Source organism: Capra hircus, chromosome 18, assembly GCF_001704415.2.
Source record: "Capra hircus breed San Clemente chromosome 18, ASM170441v1, whole genome shotgun sequence".
Taxonomy (NCBI): Eukaryota; Metazoa; Chordata; class Mammalia; order Artiodactyla; family Bovidae; genus Capra; species Capra hircus.
Window position 1 is genome coordinate 39,685,788 of NC_030825.1, and position 19,282 is coordinate 39,705,069.

At 39.7% G+C, this 19,282-nt stretch overlaps 1 long non-coding RNA gene across 1 annotated transcript in view; it reads right to left on the minus strand.

The window, feature by feature from the left end:
• LOC108637979 overlaps window positions 1–19,282 on the minus strand; it is a 123,722-nt gene that overhangs the window by 59,695 nt on the left and 44,745 nt on the right. Inside the window, exon 2 of the long non-coding RNA XR_001919475.1 lies at window positions 60–135. This is a non-coding gene — a long non-coding RNA (uncharacterized LOC108637979). The remainder of the gene's footprint in view (window positions 1–59; window positions 136–19,282) is intronic.

The following is a 19,282-nucleotide window of genomic DNA, read 5'->3' on the forward strand; positions in this document are numbered from 1 at the left end:
TTGATGGGAGTTCCAAAAGAAGACAGCCCTCAACTACCAGGTTTCATTGAAAAACTTACTTGTGGGGTTGGCTGAGGTCTTCGCTGGGATGCAGTGCAGCTCATTTCCTATAGGTGTTGATCCAAAGAGTAACCCCTAATAAATAAGAAACATCCTGAATGTTAACTTTGACCTGAGAGTTTGTTTCCCTAGGAACCCAATCTGAAACAACATTTCACAGAATCTCATTTAACTCTCACCATCCTATGAATCAGATGCTATTATTCTCATATACTCATTTTACAAACAAAAATACTAAGGTTTAACTTTCCCAAGGTCATAGAGCTGATCAAGGATGGAAACAGAATTTGAACAGAGAAGTAGAATTCTAGAGGCTACACCCTAAACTTCTACAAAACTGTATATATAGAGACAGACTGTATATATACAGACTGTTTATGTTGAGACTTGTCATTAGTTCAACATGTATTTAATATGGAGGGGAAAGAGGCACTGTGAGGACTCTAAGATCTCAAAGGGAAAAGATATCTAACATTTATGTTTAAAGCATAGGCAAGAATAATGTTAGCAGCTGGAATGACCTGAAATGTAAACCAGGTGGCCTGAAAAGGGAGACTGGTCAAGAAAATAGTCAAACAATTTTTACCTCTATGGCTTCCACAATTTATTTAAGAAGAACAAAAGAAGGACCAAAAGTTAAAAAGTTCCCATATGAAAGAGGAGAGGAAAATGTTCAATTAAAGATAAACCTTACACATTAAATAATCTTAAATTCAAAGAGAAAAGGCTTCACTCTCCAATATGCAGTGTTTATCATTTGATACATCTGTCTAGCATCTTTCCTCATATGAGAGAAGTTGAAAACACAAAATGCCAGCATATGGACCGGACTTTAATGAGAAGTTACAGGGGATCAGTTCAGTTCAGTCGCTCAGTTGTGTCCAACTCTTTGTGACCCCGTGAACCACAGCACGCCAGGCCTCTCTGTGCATCACTAACTCCCGGAGTCCACCCAAACCCACGTCCATTTCGTCAGTGATGCCATCCAGCCATCTCATCCTCTGTTGTCCCCTTCTCCTCCTGCCCTCAATCTTTCCCAACATCAGGGTCTTTTCAAATGAGTCAGCTCTTTGCATCAGGTGACCAAAGTATTGGAGTTTTAGCTTCAACATCAGTCCTTCCAATGAACACCCAGGACCGATTTCCTTTAAGATGGACTGGCTGGATCTCCTTGCAGTCCAAGGGACTCAAGAATCTTCTCCAACACCACAGTTCAAAAGCATCAATTCTTCTGCACACTTTCTTTATAGTCCAACTCTCACATCCATACACGACCACTGGAAAAACCATAGCCTTGACTGGACGGACCTTTGTTGACAAAGTGATATCTCTGCTTTTTAATATGTTGTCTAGGTTGGTCATAACTTTCCTTCCAGTATATCTGTTCACAATATTCTAAGACATATGTGGCAGTGTTAAAAGATGGGGTGAGGAGAGAGGAGTTAAGGCCATAGTTACGGCCATAGCCATAGCTTTTGCCTGAGTTATACTATTCAATCACAGATTTCCTCCAATGTTAAAAATTTCCAAGTACTATTAGCCATTTTAATTTTCTCACTTTTTCCAGGAAAGATAAGATTCAAGACATAAATCCCTTGACTCATATGTAAGCTTAAATTGTGTAGAATCTACTTTTTAAAACTACACTTTTTTTATGGGCATGAAAAATTTCCTGTATTTCCAACAGAAGGAAGGGAAAAATTAAAACTAAAAAAAACACAAATATTAAATTTATTCTCAGTGCTCACATGTCCTGGGCACATTTTTTATTTTACTCAAAACCTAAAGCAAATTTAAAACACATTCAGAACATGAGAGGGCCTGATAAACCAAGTTCAGAGAAAATGGGATGCAGTTAGCAAAGATTACATGCATCAGTGAACTGTACTAAATTGAACACTTTTAAATGCCAGAGATTTTCTCTGTGAAACTGGGGGGTTTGAAAGGAAAATCAATAATGTGGGGAAAGAGAAACCTTCTTCACACATCTCTAATTAGTCATGGCAGAATCTGGTGGATTTCCATATTACAACTGGATCAAACTTGTGAAATTGGTTTTGATCCCAGACTCATTCAGTACATCTTCTAGAAGCTCCACTCAAGACAATCAAAGGCTTTTCAACCTTGAATGATCACCAAGATCACTCTTTCAGTGTGCATCCATCCTATATTATGTTCAATGTCTGTCTAATGTTGCCTCCAGCAAATCTCCCTGGAATTACCCTGAAAGGGCTCCATTTATAAGAATAGGCAAAGACTCTTCAAAACTGGTCAGCTTCAACTTTAGCTTGAGCCTTCAAAATCTGTATTAGTAAGTGAAACCAGGCATAAAGAGGCATAGTTCTTCATATCTTTTATTTTTTAATAAGTAAAATAAATATTGGCCATATTGTTTACATTAGGGCACAAAGTCTTCTGTAAAGTCACCGCTTAAGTCTAATAATGAAATAGGTGAAGGGTTTCTGTATTTTTCTAAGTAATCAATATCAAAGCTGCTGATGCAAATTTATTTGAACCCCAGGGAACACATCCTTTGAAATTCTGGGAATTTTTTAAAAACAGTGTGCAAATCAATAAGTGGACAAAAACATCTCTGTCAATGTGTTCATTTTTATTTGGAGAGGAAATATATCTTTAAATGTAAACTCTTACTCCCTCTATGAACCCTTTCCCCAAATCATTTCTTTTACAAAAGAAATTCATGACAGTCAGCTGAACATAAAACAGTCTTTTTGGCTATAATTAAAAGTGGTGTAGATGTCACCTCCCTGAACAGGATGACTTCTCAAGCCCGAAAGCCAGCCTTCTCAGTCTTCCTGTTTCTAATCTTTTGTAATACTCTCATGCTTTTCTCTTTTCCTATCATTTCACATCCAGTTTTGGAGCTTTAACCAACTGGTATGGTTTGAGGGCATTTTCAGAAGGGATTCTACCGGCCTGGTTTGGTTGGTATATGCTGTTTTGAATGGGATGTATCTATGAGATTAAAATATATTTTTTCATTACTGCCTATTTTCACAGTCCACTGAGCAAAAACACAAAGCAATTTTTTTTCCTTCCCTCATTCTCCCTTTCTCCCTTCCTTCTTTCTTCCCCTGTGGAGTTCAAATTAAAGAAAGGTGAAAATTGAAGCTGTTGTAGGCAAGGCGATTGCAACATGCATATTTGATTTTTATGATGGATCTAAATTGCTGAATAAGGCCATGGAACAAAGGGAGACTGCGGCTTCCTGCCCATCACATGCAGCCACTGAATGCAGAACAAAAGCTTCGGCCATTAGGGGCTCAGCAGGGAGACACATTATATAAATGACTTTGTCTTTTCTGTCCCCTCCCCCCCTACTGGGTGCACTGGACAGGGATGGGGGTGTGGGGTGGGGTGTGTATGTGTGTGTGTGTGTGTGTGTGTGAGCGCGTGCGCACGCTATGATTTCCCAGGGCAGGAGATAATAGATCCTGGAAGCAGCAGTGGGAATAGCAAACATACAGCATGTTATGATTCAAAAAGGCCATGCTTTACTCACTGGACCAGTGCAGCTCTCAACACTGTGGTCAGAGCATCACTGGAGACAACCACTTCCCCGAGAAGTTGGTGTCTTTTCTGAACAACCTGTAGCCTTTCTCTTAACTACTTTGTTTCTTTCATCAGGAATGATAAAGCATATAGAAAAACACTTAGAAAAAATATAAAGGCCTACTATTCCAAGGTAATTGCCAGACCTGCTTAAAGAACAAACTGATATACAGTTCGTTGTGACACTAATTTCCTAGAAAGCTCCTATTTTTAATTTTTTCCTTCCAGACTCAAGGTTTTTCTTTGGCAGAAAAGGAGAACCATATATCAATAAAAAATCATAAGCTATCACATAGCTGAGTCAACCTGTTTTTAAGAGGTCTCCAGTGGTGGTGACTTGAATAGATGCTACTGTTTTTCTGGGCTTGAAACAGCAGTAATAATTATACATATACATTCAACAATCTTTGTATAGACTTTGTTCTGAATGATTTTAGTAAGCTTCAGAGAGGTGAATCATTTTATTATTTCTAATACTACTATAAGAGGTAGGGATTAAAAGAGATTCTCTTGGCAAGTTCTAGGTCGAAGCACAGAGTGATTAAGTACATTGAGGGTGATACAGTAAGCTGGAGGCAGGCTAAGAGTGAAACCCAGGTTACTGGATGCTCACTTCAGGCCTAACTATCACGTATATTTCATGAGAGGAAATGACTCAATGATATGTTTCTATTTTTTAGTACAAGTCAGAAATTATACTAAGATGTTCTGACAGTCCTCCTACTCTCAAATGTAGTAGAGAAACCAGCCCCACTGCTAACCAAAGTAACTGAAAATCAGTGTCAAGTGCTACAGAACCAGAACTGAGGGTTCTTGGTGAGACTGAATTCCAAAGATAAACTCAACAATAAGGGCATATATATCCTTAAGCAGCCTAACAATGATGGAGTTGTGTAAAGCTAGCTAAACAAAATGCCATAACTGCCATTTGTCATACACCTTACTTCTCTGTCTCAAAGTGGGCAATTCATTTGAAATAAAGTAGAATCATACCAGTTACATGAAAGCTGAGGGACAGACCGTGGGTTGTTACTGTAGAGTAATTCAGTTCTGAGCCACACAAGTCACCAAGCAACCTTTTACAAGTTCTTTTGGATCTTACTTTAAGATGGTTAAATTCCTTCTAACTGGGTAGGGAAAAAACCTCTCAATAAAGACTGCCTAATGAATTAGGATGATATTGACACTTATGCTTATCAAAGGTTTAAGCAAATGGGATGAATAAATGGTAAAGAACTCACCTGCCAATGCAGGCGACCTAAGATAAGGGTTGGGAAGATCCCCTGGAGGAGGAAATTGCAACCCACTCCAGTATGCTTGTCTGGAGAATCCCATGGACAGAGGAGCCTGGCAGGCTACAGTCCATAGGGTTGCAGAGTCGGGCGCAACTGAGCATGCATGCATGCATACCTTCACATCTCATTTATCTATCAAAGAAGAAAACTTTGTTACTTTGCTTAAAAGTAAAACAAAATACAAATTTGGCAATTTAAATTAATTTTAGAGTAAAAGTCAAAGGCCAGAAGGCTACAGCTGTACTGTACAACATGGCAGCCACTAGCCTATTTAACTTAATTTTAATTCAAATTTAAAATTAAGTTCTCCAGCTACATTAGCAACACTTTCAGTGTTCAACAGCCACTATATCGGACATCATTGCAGCTAGAGGTTATTAAAATTAAAATTAAATTAAACTAAGCATTGAGTTCAACTGTACTGGCTATAGTTTTGAGTGCTCAATTTCAAGTCAACAGTGGCTATCAGTGGACAGCACATACAGAACATTCCCATCACTGCACAAACTGCTATTGGGCAGCATTACAAGATAATCTAGCACCTTATTGATGCTCTAATTTCACTTTCTACCATCTTTGTTTATACTACCCTAGCCATGTTGGGATCTTTGTTGCTCCCCGAGTATACCAGGTATGATCCTGCCTCAGGACTTTTGCAGAGTTTAGTCCACACCTTCCTCCCCAGTCACATATAACAGTCTCCAGCTGCTGTCTGTATTCTTAGCCATAACAGTTTTCTTTCTATATTCCTCATTTTCCAGGTTTCCTTTTTCTCACGGCTTTGCAAATATTACCTTTCCTTGGAAGGCTCCTGCTTCCTTACTTTACCTTTCCTTCAAATATCAGCTTATTTATTATCTTATCATCAAGAAAGCCTTTTCTGACTAGGTCACATTCTCCTCTTACAAACTCACATCCTTTTCTTGCATAGTGTTTATTATAGTGACAGGTTTACATTTATATGTATGTCATTTTCTATTCATATCACACTCTTCATATCCACTGAGAGTTCCATGAGAGCAGGCACCATGTCTGTTTTTGATCGCTGATGAATTCTTAAAACAGAGCAAAATGCATGGAACAAAACAGGAGTTTAATAAAAATCTATGACTGAATTATCAATGGATGAATGCTTGGGGAAAAATAGCCAATGGTCAGTTAAAATATACATGCTGTTGTGCTGCTTCTGTACATATCAAGTACCCGAATTTTAAGATTCTAGATAGTAAGTAAAAATGAATGATGGGAAATGTGATGTCAGAGTGTGAAATACTTCCTTTAGATTGAAAAAAAAGTAATGCTCTCCCAAGTATTAGGCTTCCCTGATAGCTCAGTTGGAAAAGAACTGGAAAAGACTCTGATGCTGGGAGGGACTGGGGGCAGGAGGAGAAGGGGATGACTGAGGATGAGATGGCTGGATGGCATCACGGACTCGATGGATGTGAGTCTGAGTGAACTCCGGGAGATGGTGATGAACAGGGAGGCCTGGCGTGCTGCGATTCATGGGGTCGCAGAGTTGGACACGACTGAGCGACTGAACTGAACTGACAGCTCAGTTGGTAAAGCAACACCCTGCAATGCAGGACACCCCGGTTCAATTCCTGGGTTGGGACGATTCCCTGGAGAAGGGACAAGCTATACCCACTCCAGTATTCCTGGGCTTCTGTTGAGGCTCAGCTGGTACAGAATCCACCTGCAATGTGGGAGACCTGGGTTTGATCCCTGAGTTGGGAAGATCCCTGAAGAAGGGAAAGGCTACCCACTCCAGTATTCTTGCCTGGAGAATTCACTTCACTTAACTGCTCTCCCAAAAGATACTATAATTAGTTTAGGCATAACTTGTATTCTTTTTACTTATCTGAATTTTCAAGTATTTCTCCATCATCATGCACTGGTACTGTAAGGATGTTATTTTTTAATTGCAACATCAAAATTATACTTCAATGCATCACAAAGCAAAACTACCTAGGAGGTACAGTGGTTAAAGTGCTTCCCTTGTGGCTCAGCTGGCAAAGAATCTGCCTGCAACGTGGGAGACCTGGCTTCAATCCCTGGGTTGGGAAGATCCCCTGGAGAAGGGAACAGCTTCAGTATTTGGTATTCTGGCCTGGAGTATTCTGTATTCAGTATTCCAGCCTGGAGGCTTCAGTATCCTGGCCTGGAGAATTCTATGGATTGTATAGTCCATGGGGATGCAAAGAGTCGGACATGGCTGAGCGACTTTTCTCTTTTCACAGTGGTTAAAAATAAGAGTGGTTTTTTTTCCCCTGCCTGACAAACCAGAGATGAATTCCTCATTCTGAAGTTTGCTGGTTCTGTGACCTTAAGCATGCCACCTCACCTTGCCTCTCTGAACTGCGCCTTTCCAATGAGGATACCAATAGTATTCACTATATAGGATGGTTGGGAAGATTAAATAAGATAATGGATATAAAACATTCAACTAATGGTAGCTTAAAACATATATGCTGAAATGGCCATATTTAAAGTGGCATGGCTAGGTGAGCAAAGATCTCAATAACTAGTTCATTTCTTAATTTGAAAGTAAAAAATTTTGGGTTACACATTCCAAGTTTGGCTTCTCATACCGGATATGCTCCCAAGGTACCTTTCTTTTGAATGTGACTGGTCCACATACTCTAGGAATTCAAGTTAGCACCAAGAATTAAATTTATTCATTTATTCAACAAGTACTATATGTCTTCTGTACATCAGGCACTGGGTTAGGGATGATAAAGTTAGTAAGATAAAATACATTACTGTATTTCTTTCAACTTAAATAACCTACATGATGCCTAGGTAAGCAGCTAAGATGAAAATTTAGTTACCAACTGTCACAAACTATTTGCATTATACTAGTACAAAAGTATTTGAATAAATGATTTTTGGGAGAAATATCAATAACCTCATACATGCAGATGATACCACCCTATGGTAGAAAGTGAAGAGGAACTAAAAAGCCTCTTGATGAAAGTGAAAGAGGAGAGTGAAAAAGTTGGCTTAAAGCTCAACATTCAGAAAATGAAGATCACGGCATCCGGTCCCATCACTCCATGGGAAATAGATGGGGAAACAGGGAAACAGTGTCAGGCTTTATTTTGGGGGGCTCCAAAATCACTGCAGATGGTGACTGCAGCCACGAAATTAAAAGATGCTTACTCCTTGGAATAAAAGTTATGACCAACCTAGATAGCATATTCAAAAGCAGAGACATTACTTTGCCGACTAAGGTCCGTCTAGTCAAGGCTATGGTTTTTCCTGTGGTCATGTATGGATGTGAGAGTTGGACTGTGAAGAAGGCTGAGTGCCGAAGAATTGATGCTTTTGAACTGTGGTGTTGGAGAAGACTCTTGAGAGTCCCCTGGACTGCAAGGAGATCCAACCAGTCCATTCTGAAGGAGATCAGCCCTGGGATTTCTTTGGAAGGAATGATGCTAAAGCTGAAGCTCCAGTACTTTGGCCACCTCATGCGAAGAGCTGACTCATTGGAAAAGACTCTGATGCTGGGAGGGATTGGAGGCAGGAGGAGAAGGGGACGACAGAGATGAGATGGCTGGATGGCATCACTGACTTGATGGACGCGAATCTGAGAGAACTCCGGGAGATGGTGATGGACAGGGAGGCCTGGCGTGCTGCGATTCATAGGGTCGCAAAGAGTTGGACACGACTGAGCAACTGAACTGAACTGAAATGTACTTTCATAAGGATATTTCTTAGCACTGGGTTTATACTATCGAATATTTAAGTGCCCAATAATTGTGGATTAGTTACATGAATGATAATAAATCCATACAATGAAATACTACATAACTATTAAAAATGCAGTAGCAGAAGTATATTCACTGGTATGGAAAGATGTTTATGACACATTGGTAAATCTCTGTTTAGATTTTAAGCCTGAAAAGGTTTCAAAGTTGCATGTTTAATATGAATCTACTTATTTAAAAAACTCCATAGTGTATGTCTATATAAGCAAAACGACTGGAAAGACATCAAAATGTCATCATTTCCTATATCAAGTTGTTCACAAATATGACTAAATATTAAAACCAAGAGAGGAATTGAAAAAATAAACTTATATAGGGTCACAATTAGAAATTCTGATTTAACTGATTCTCTAAGGGGCCTAGGTGTCAGTATTTAAATAATGCATTCTAGGTGTTTCCAATATGCATCTAGGATTGAAAATACTTTTTCCTAACTGGCGGGACTATATTTTATTTTATCCATTTTTCTAACTTACATACATGAGTATTACAGATTATTCATGCAATGTAAAGTTATGTCACAAGCAGAATACTATTAAAATTACTACAGGTTGCCAAATACTGAATTAGGATGTAGACTAAGGCTCCTCATTTTGTAATTCTTGAGTTTAGCTAGTTATCTCTTTCCTTTTTTAAAAAAATGATGAGTTCATGATGAAACTTGCCTGGTAATAAGCCTCAGTTTTATTATATAAAGGAACAACTTCTGGGTTTATTGATTTGTTGAATGTCCATTCATTATTTTTTTTCTTCTGATTTCTTTTGGTTTTGTTCTTTTTTCTACCCTCTTCAGATGGATGCTTAGATCATTGAGTTTTCAGCTTTTCTTATTTTCTAATATACACTTCTATAGCCAAAATTTTCCTTCTAAAAATGCTCTTTCTTCTAAGCATGATACTTTCTAGTCTAAGTCCATAGTGATCTGAGAATACACTGTTCTTTTTCAATATTTTGACTTTTTCTGTAATTTCTAGTGATAGAACTACAGTCCAGTTTTTAAACTATTCTGTGTGCATTTTTTTAAAATGGGTATTAAAAGTCAAACAGAGAAAGACAAATGTCATATGATATCACTTACATATGAGTCTACAAGAAAAAAGATACAAATGAATTTACTTACAAAACAGGACACAGAAAACAAACTTATGGTTACCAAAGGGGATAAATTACAAGTTTGAGATTAACAGATACTACTATACATAAAATAAACAAAAAGGACCTAGTGTATAACACAGGAAGCTAATATTCAGTATCTTATAATAACCTATAATAGAAAAGAATCTGAAAAAGAGTATGTATCTAAATATATCTAGTCACTTTGCTGTACACCTGAAACTAGTACATTGTAAATCAACTATACTTCAGGTTTTTAAAAAATGGGTATTATGTAGTTGTAACATGAATTCTGAAGTTTTACAAGTCACAACTGTTGAGTTGTTCAAATTTTCCTTCTATTAATTTTTGTCTGTTTATTCTAAAAGTCATTGAGAATGGTGTGATAAAAATCACTCACTGTGATCATGAGTTTCCATATTTCTCCTTTTTGTCTCATAAATTTTTGTTTTCTATAGTTTGAGGCTATGTTATTAGGGACATACTTATTTAGAATTATTTTAGCTTCCAGGTAAATTAAGTACTTTGTCAAGAAATGTCACTGTTTACAACTAATGACACTTTAAATGACTGCATATGATCTTAATACAGCATTCACATATTTCTTTTGGTTACTGTTTAAATTTGGGGGGACACTGTATTATTGACGCTAGTTCTTCACCCCTTCCAGTGTCTACATCCTTTGCCATGGGACTGCTCTTCATTCCACTAGAGGCGGAGTACCTCCCTGAGCTTTACCTTTGGGTTCAGTCATAACATTTATTTTGGCCTTGAGATGTTCCTAGCTATACTGCATAGAGAGACTTGAAATGTGCGTGTTCAGTAGAACTTGCTCATGCTTCTACCACTGTCATTTCCAGTGGCTACCACTCCATGCTCCCAATGCAGGGGACCTGGTTTCAATCCTTGGTCAGGAAACTAGATCCCACATGCCACAACTAAGAGTTCTTATGCCGCAACTCTCAGATGGTAAAGAATCCATCTGCAGTGTGGGAGACCTGGGTTCGATCCCTGGGTCAGAAAGATCCCCTGGAGAAAGGAATGGCAACCTACCCCAGCATTATTACCTGCAGAATTCCATGGACAGAGGAGCCTGGCAGGCTACAGTCCATGGAATCGCAAAGAGTTATACACAGCTGAGCGACTAACACTGTCACTTTCATGTCACAACTAAAGACTCTGTGGGAAGAACAAAGATCCTGACTGCCACTAAGACCTGGCACGGCCAAATACATACATGTTTTTAAAAATAAAAAGAAGAAAAGAAAAATATGCCCTGATTGTACTGCTGGTCCAAGGAAGAGGACCTAATCTGGACTCAAATTCCAGTTTGCAGCCAAGCTACGCCTATCAACGCATCCAAAGATGTATGAGAAGAAATACTTTTGTTTCAAGCCACTGAATCAAGGGCATTATTGTGGCAAAAGTGAACAGCTGTAGATGATAAGATGTAAGTGGGGTGCTCCAGAAATAAAAATCTATTAATAAAATATAAAATAGTAGATTTGGAACCAGAAAGCAGGTAGTGAGGAAACTGTAAGAAGAAGCTGTAAAATTAGCACGGAAATCTTTAGTGAAGACTGGGAAAATTATGACTCATGTAATGGCAAAACATTTTGTAAAAATGTTGCATAAGATTACCTGACAGAAAATTATGTAATAAACATAGGGTAGCTAATAAAAGACTGGGGCAGTAGAATTTGAGGGAAAATATTAAGTGCACAAAATGTCTTGTTTCTAGTTGTATCTGGTCAGATGAGAAAGTGGTAATTTGATGAAAAAATAAAGCGGTCACTTTAGAGGTAGAATTAAACAGACTACAAATTGAGAAGACATTTCAAGGTTAGAAAATAAAATTTTCTTATCAAATAAAAGCTGAAGCCATTAAGAAACAGCTTCACGGAAAAAAACAAATCCAGGGTACCAAGTAAAGAATAAATCAATGGTATGGCTATTAGATCTTATGGTAAGACCCCTGGAAGAACTGAGGTGGTCATCTTGCAGGTCTTCTCTACTGGGGGAGAAAAAGGTGACTTTTAGAAATATAAAAGGCACAGTCCCACAAAAGTGTGATGCACACCGAGTACCTGTAATTCAAATATGGAGAGAAGAACATGTCTCAAAAAGAATTTTGGGGGTGGGAGAGGATCAAGATGGGGAAGGAGTAGGACATGGTGCTCATCTTTTCCCACAAAAATATTAAAAATACATCTACAAGTGGAACTATTCACACAGAACATCTACTGAACACTGAAGGAAGACCTCAGACTTCCAAAAGGGAAAGAAAACCTCCATATAACCGGGTACAACAAGAGGAAAAAGAAAAAAAGAAGGAATTGGGACAGAGCCTGCCTGCCAGGGAGGAAGCTGTGAAGGGGGATAGTTCCAGCACCCAGGGAAGTCTCCTCATATGCAGGGAGATCAGCCTGGATGAAGGGGGAACTTTGGAGCCTAGGAGGAGAGCACAACAACTGTCTGCGGAAAGCAAAATGGGGAGTAACCTGCACAGAAGGTCAGCACCACTGACCTGGACTCCCCAGCCTGACAGACTCATCTGTTAGTGGGGATGGGGGTTGGAGGCTGGGTCCTCTCCCAGTGCATGGAGAGAACCAGAGTTGACTGCACTGAGGAAACCCGAAGACGCTGGAATGTGGCAACTGAGGGTGTACTCAGGAGCCTGGGCCACCAGAGAGGCAAGGCACTATTATTGTGGGGTGCATGAGGAGAGGGGCAACTACCATAAGAGGTTCTTTCCCTGTGAGCACTCCCAGTCAACAGGACACTACCTACAGGAGCATTGGGAGCAGGCGCCTGTCACTGCCACCACTGTGGGCCCCAGGAGCAGACACAGGCAGCCACCATGAGACGCATGAGCAGGCACCAAGCACTGCCCCTGCAGTCCTGGACACACAAGGACCACCGTGCCGGCAGACCCCTTTTCAAGAGCTTCACGGCCAGCAGACACTGAGGAAAGAGGCTGTGAACAACCAAACTAAAAACAGCCTCTTGATTCTAGAAAAGCTGGCAGAATAGAAGGACTCCAGCTCACCTCCTCTCACAAAAACACCAAAATCAAAACTAACTACTGAAAAACCATCAGCAAAACAGACTGAAACCCACCAAGAAACATATTTTACATTCAAAGACAAAACAGAAGCCACAACAAGAGGGTTCTTTCACGACATAACCAAATCCTATAAACACCTGGTAGGCAACACAGACTAGAAAATGATTCTATCACAGAGGTATTCCCACCTAAAAGACAGTCCTGAGCCCTGCATCAGGCTCCCCAGCACGAGGATCTGATACTGAGAGGAGGAACCCATGTGAAGCTCGATGTGAAGGCTAGTGGGGCTTGAGTGCAGAAGCTCCACAGGGCTGGGGAAAACAGGGACTCCACTCTTGGAGGGCACACACAAGGTTACACATATACTGGGACGCAGCACAATACAGAGCAATAACCCCATGGAAGCCAAGGCTAGATCTACTTACTAATCTCGAAGAGGCTCCTGGGGAGGTGATGGTCAGCTGTGGCTCACCGTGCAGGCAAGAACACTGGAGGCAGAGGCCCCAGAGAATACTGCTCTGTGTGAGCTCTCCTAGAGGACACCATTTTGGCATCAAGGGATGCAAGACCTTGCCCCAACTAAAAAACTAAAGCCTCCAGTGCTAAAACGCCTCAGGCCAAACAACCAGCAGGTCAAGAACAGAGACCTCTCACCAGCAGGCAGGGGGCTAAAGCCATACGGAGTTCACAGACACCTCTAAACACACCCACTGACTCAGGCCTGCCCCTCAGAGGGACACCACCAGTCCCATCTACAAGTGGACAGGCATCAGTCCATACCACCAATAAGCATTCACAAGCCTCAGGACTAACCTCATCCACCAGAGGGCAGACAATAGAAGCAACAGGAGTGACAATCCTAAAGATGCAAAAACAGCCAAATATATAAATATAAATATATATATATATATATATATATATATATATATATATAGTTAGCAAACCAAATTCAACATGGCTGCAGTCACCATCTACAGTGATTTTGGAGCCGAAAAAAAATAAAGTCTGTCACTGTTTCCATTGTTTTCCCATCTATTTGACATGAAGTGATGGGACTTCATCGCAGGAGGCTGTGACTGCGCATGAGTATGGCCGAGAGGGGCTACCCCACGTCCAAAGTCAGGGGCAGAAGCCGGGAGGACCCCATGCCCAAGGGGCAGCGGCCAAGAGGAGCTACCCCAAGTCCGAGGTCAGGGGCAGCGGCCGGGAGGAGCTACCCCACGTCCAAGGAGCAGTGGCTGCATGGGCGCAGTAGGGCCTAGAGGAGATACTCCATGTTCAAGGTCAGGAGGAACAGCAGTGAGGAGATACCCCTCCTCCAAGGTAAGGAGCAGCAGCTGAGCTTTGTTGGAGCAGCCATAAAGAGATACCCCACATCCAAGGTAAGAGAAAACCAAGTAAGTCGGTAGGTGTTGCAAGAGGGCATCAGAGGGAAGACACACTGAAAACATAACCACAGAAAACTAGTCAATCGAATCACACTAGGACCACAACCTTGTCTAACTCAATGAAACTAAGCCAGGCCCTGTGGGGCCACCCAAGATGGGCGGGTCACGGTGGAAAGGTCTGACGGAACGTGGTCCACTGGAGAAGGGAATGGCAAACCACTTCAGTATTCTTGCCTTGAGAACCCCATGAACAGTATGAAAAGGCAAAATGATAGCATACTGAAAGAGGAACTCCCCAGGTTGGTAGGTGCCTAATATGCTACTGGAGATCAGTGGAGAAATAACTCCAGAAAGAATGAAGGGATGAGCCAAAGGAAAAACATCACCCAGTTGTGGATGTAACTGGTGATAGAAGCAAGGTCCATGTACTTGATGTACTCTGCATAGAAATTAAATAAGCAGGGTGACAATATACAGTCTTGATGTACTCCTTTCCCGATTTGGAACTAGTCTGCTGTTCCATGTCCGGTTCTAAATGTTGCTTCCTGACCTGCGTACAGATTTCTCAGGAGGCATGTCACGTGGTCTGGTATTCCCATCTCTTTCAGAATTTTCCACAGTTTGTTATGGTCCACACAGTCAAAGGCTTTGGCATAGTCAATAAAGCAGAAGTAGATGTTTTTTTGGAACTCTATGCTTTTTCAATGATCTAATAGATGTTGGCCATTTGATCTCTGGTTCCTCTGCCTTTTCTAAAACCAGCTTGAACATCTGGAAGTTCATAGTTCACATATTGCTGAAGCCTGGCTTCGAAAATTTTGAGCATTACTTTACTAGCGTGTGAGATGAGTGCAAAATATCCAGATTCAAAAAGATACATGCATCTTAATGTTCATTGTAGCACTATTAAGAAATGGAAACAACCTAAATGTCCCTCTACAAAGCAATGGATAAAGAAGATCCATATAAAGTGGTACTTATATACAATGGAATATTATTCCACCATTAAAAGGATGAAATAATGTCATTTGCAGCAACATGGATGAACCTAGAGATAATCACTCTATGTTAAGTCAGTCAGAAGTTAAGTCACAGAAAGCCAAATATCATATGATATCACTCATATGTGGAATCTAAGTTAAAATACAATACAAATGAACTTATTTACAAAAAAGAAACAGACTTATGGATATGAAAAACTTTTTTTTGGTTACCAAGAGGAAATGTGGAGAGAGGAGGTATAAATCAGGAGGTGGGATTAATATACACATGCTACTATATATGGTGGCTCACTGGTATAAAAAATCTGCCTGCCAATGCAGGAGACGCAGATTCAATCCCTGGGTTGGGAAGATCCTCTGGAGAAGGAAATGACAACCCACTTCATTATTCTTGCCTGGGAAACCCCATTTCCCAGGAGGAATCTGGTGGGCTACAGTCCATGGGATCTTCAAAGAGTCAGACATGACTTAGAGACTAGACAACAACAACTACCGTATATAATACAGGTAATCAACAATGACCTACTGTATAGCACAGGGAACTCTACTCAATATTCTGTTATAACCTATATGAAAATAGAGTCTGAAAAAGAATGAATATTATGTATGGGGTTGGCCAAAAAGTTTATTCGAGTTTTTTGTAAGATGTTATCGAAAAATCCGAATGGACTTTTTGGCCATCCCAGTACTACCAAATCACTTTGTTGTATACTTGAAACTAACACAAAATTGTAAATCAACTATAATCCAGTAAAAATCTTTTTAAAAAATTGTGGGTGTTGTTTTTTGAATATAGTTGATCAGGATAGAATCTAATATGAAACTCCAGGCAGTTTCTGAGAGAGATAAATCAGTAGAAGCACTGCCATCTTGAAGTAAAACAAATTATTATATATTGAGGTGTAAAATGGAGAAGGAAATGGTAACCCATTCCAGTATTCTTGCCTGGAGAATCTGATCGACTGAGGAATCTGGTGGGCTAAAGTCCATGGGGTCTCAAAGAGTTGGAGAGGACTGAGCAACTGCACGTACAAGGTGTAAAAAGACTTTTGGATACCACTACACACCTATCAGAATGACAAAAATCCAGAACAGTGACAATACCAAATGCTGGCAAGAAAGTGGAGCAACAGGAATTGTCACTGATTGCTGGTGGGAATGCATAATGGTATAGCCACTTTGGAAGGCAGTTTGACAGACTGTTACAGAACTAAACATATGCTTATCATATGACTCAATTGTATTCATTGGTATTTACATCAAGGAGTTGAAAACCCATGTCTACAGAAAAATGTGTGATACAGATATTTATAGCAGCTTTATACATAATTACCAAAACCTGGAGTGACTAAGAATCATTCATTAGGTGAATGGATAAATAAATTGTGGTATATCCACACAATGGAATATTATTCAGTGCTTAAAAAGAAATCAGTTATTAAGCCATGAAAAGATATGGAGAATCTCAAATGGATAATCATTAAATGAAAGAAGTCAATCTTAAAGGCTTTCTACACACTATATGATTCCAACCGTATGCTGTTCTAAAACAGGCGAAAACGATGGAACCAGCAAAAAGATCAGAGGTTGCCAGGAGAAGGGGAAGAGGAATGAACAGGTGGAACAGAGAGACTTTTTAAGGCAGTGAAAATACTCTGTACATATAATGGTTAGGTACCTATTATTATACTTTTGACCAAACCTATGAAATGGACAACACCAAGAATGAACCCTAGTGTACACTATGGGCTTTGTGCTAATGCTATGTCAGTGTAGGTTCATCAGATGTAACAAATGTACCACCCTGGTGGAGAACAGTGATACTGAGGTAGAACTATGCATGTGGGGAAGGATTATATGAGAAATCTATGTACCTTCCTCTCAATTTTACAATGAACCTAAAACTATTCTAAAAAATAAAAGGTCTCAAAAAAAAAAAAAAAAAAAAGACTTCTGTGGCAAAAGGATTCTGGCAAGATAATGAGTTGAAAATACTACACCAGGAATCTCTCTCCCCACCCAGGTGACAATTGCAGTGACAGAATATGTCTAACGTAACTACTCTGGAACTATGGAGTCTATTTGAAGGCTAGTAACTTTCAGATGAAGGCTTAGACAATAAACAGCAGTTAATTTTGTTATAGTAGCAATAGCCATCCCACACTACCTAGCCCCATGGCAAGCAGCCTTGCTTATTTTCCACATAGCAACTTGTATGTAGCCTGTGAGAGTCACGGTGGGTAATAGGCAACCTGTCTCCAAATACTGGGCACATGTGCTCCAATTGCTGCCTGGTGCTCCTCATTGAGGAAGGACAGATGAAGATTTAGGCAGCCACTACCATAAGCCCCTTTTCCTCCACCTGAAGTGACTGCCAGTGGATTTTCTCCCCCCTTATTTTATCCCCTTTCAGTTCAGTTAAGTTCAGTTCAGTTGCTCAGTTGTGTCCGACTCTCATATTTAGGAAATTCAAAACTGACTGTATATACAGAATTTAGAAAGTTATGGCATAGGCCCAGCAAAAGATGAAGGCATAGAAAAGACCCAACACAGAATCATGTTTTGTCACGGCATCTCAAGCTCACTAATACAATGGTCAAATGATCTCAACAAGGATGCCAAGATTGTTCAGTAGGGGAAAGGACAATCTTTTCAACAAGCAATGCTGGGAAAACCAGATATCCACATGCAAAAGAATGAAGTTAGACCTTATTTAATATTATATCCAAAAATTTTGAGTTCAAAATGGATCAAAAACTGAAACATAACATTTAAAACTATAAAAGTAAGAAGAAAATATATGACAAAAGAGTCACGATCCTGGATTTGGCCATGATTTCTTAGATATAACACTAAAGGTACAGAAAATAAAAGTATAAACAAACTGGACTTTGTGAAAATTAAAAACTTCTGTGCATCAATGGATACTATCAATAGAGTAAAAATTCAGCCTTCAGAAAAGGATATTCATTATGAAATCTCTGTCTAAAAACTATTATCTGACTCATCTGTGTAAGTCTCTTTCTATCGGGTGTTGTTTCTCTTGATTTTCTATCATCTTTTCCTGTCCCTGTTTTTTATTCTGAATGAGCAACAGTCAGTACTTATAAACAACTGCAGAGAGACAGTTAGCAAACTAGGATTATTTTATTTTCCATTAAGAGACACTTAACTTTATTTTATGGAGTGGGTAAAGACACTAGCAATTTTGTGTCATCTAAATCATAACAAAATTTGAAATAATGTGAAGCTGGTTTACAATCCCTGGATAGGCTGGCCTATTTCAGGTTCATCCTTCCTCTTAGACTTAATCAAGTATTACTCCCCCTCTTTGTAGGCTTGAACTACAGGTTTTCCCACAGGTTTCATGATTCTGAGTATCTCTATTTAGCTTCTCAGTCTTCTAGCCATCTTTATTAGAAATGACAGATAACTTGGATCTGCAGGAAATGGCAGACATGCCTGGGGAAAAGCACTTCTAAATGCCAGATTCATGTCTCTTGCATGAACTCTGAGGTGGTCTCATAGGTTTCCACTATACCGTTAGCATTAGAAGGCCTTAAACAGATTTTTTTTCTATTTCATCCAGCTTTTCTAATTATTCTTAGAAGGAGGGATGGTCCAAACTACTTTGTCTGCCATCATTACAAGAAGCCAAACTCCATACCTTGTTTGTTAAAAGCACATTTAACTGTCAAAGTAAACTTTCACAAACTGGTCTGCAGATCATTTATATAAGTATCATCTATGATGCTGGTTTAAAATGCAAATTCCTGAGGAAATCAGCCTAAGATGGCAGAAGAATAGGACGGGGAGACCACTTTCTCTCCCACAAATTCATCAAAAGAACATTTGAATGTTGAGTAAATTCCACAAAACAACTTCTGAATGCCAGCAGAGGACATCAGGCACCCAGAAAAGCAGTCCATTGTCTTCGAAAGGAGGTAGGAAAAAATATAAAAGATAAAAAGAGAGACAAAAGAGTTGGGGATGGAGATCCCTCCAGGGAAGGGAGTCT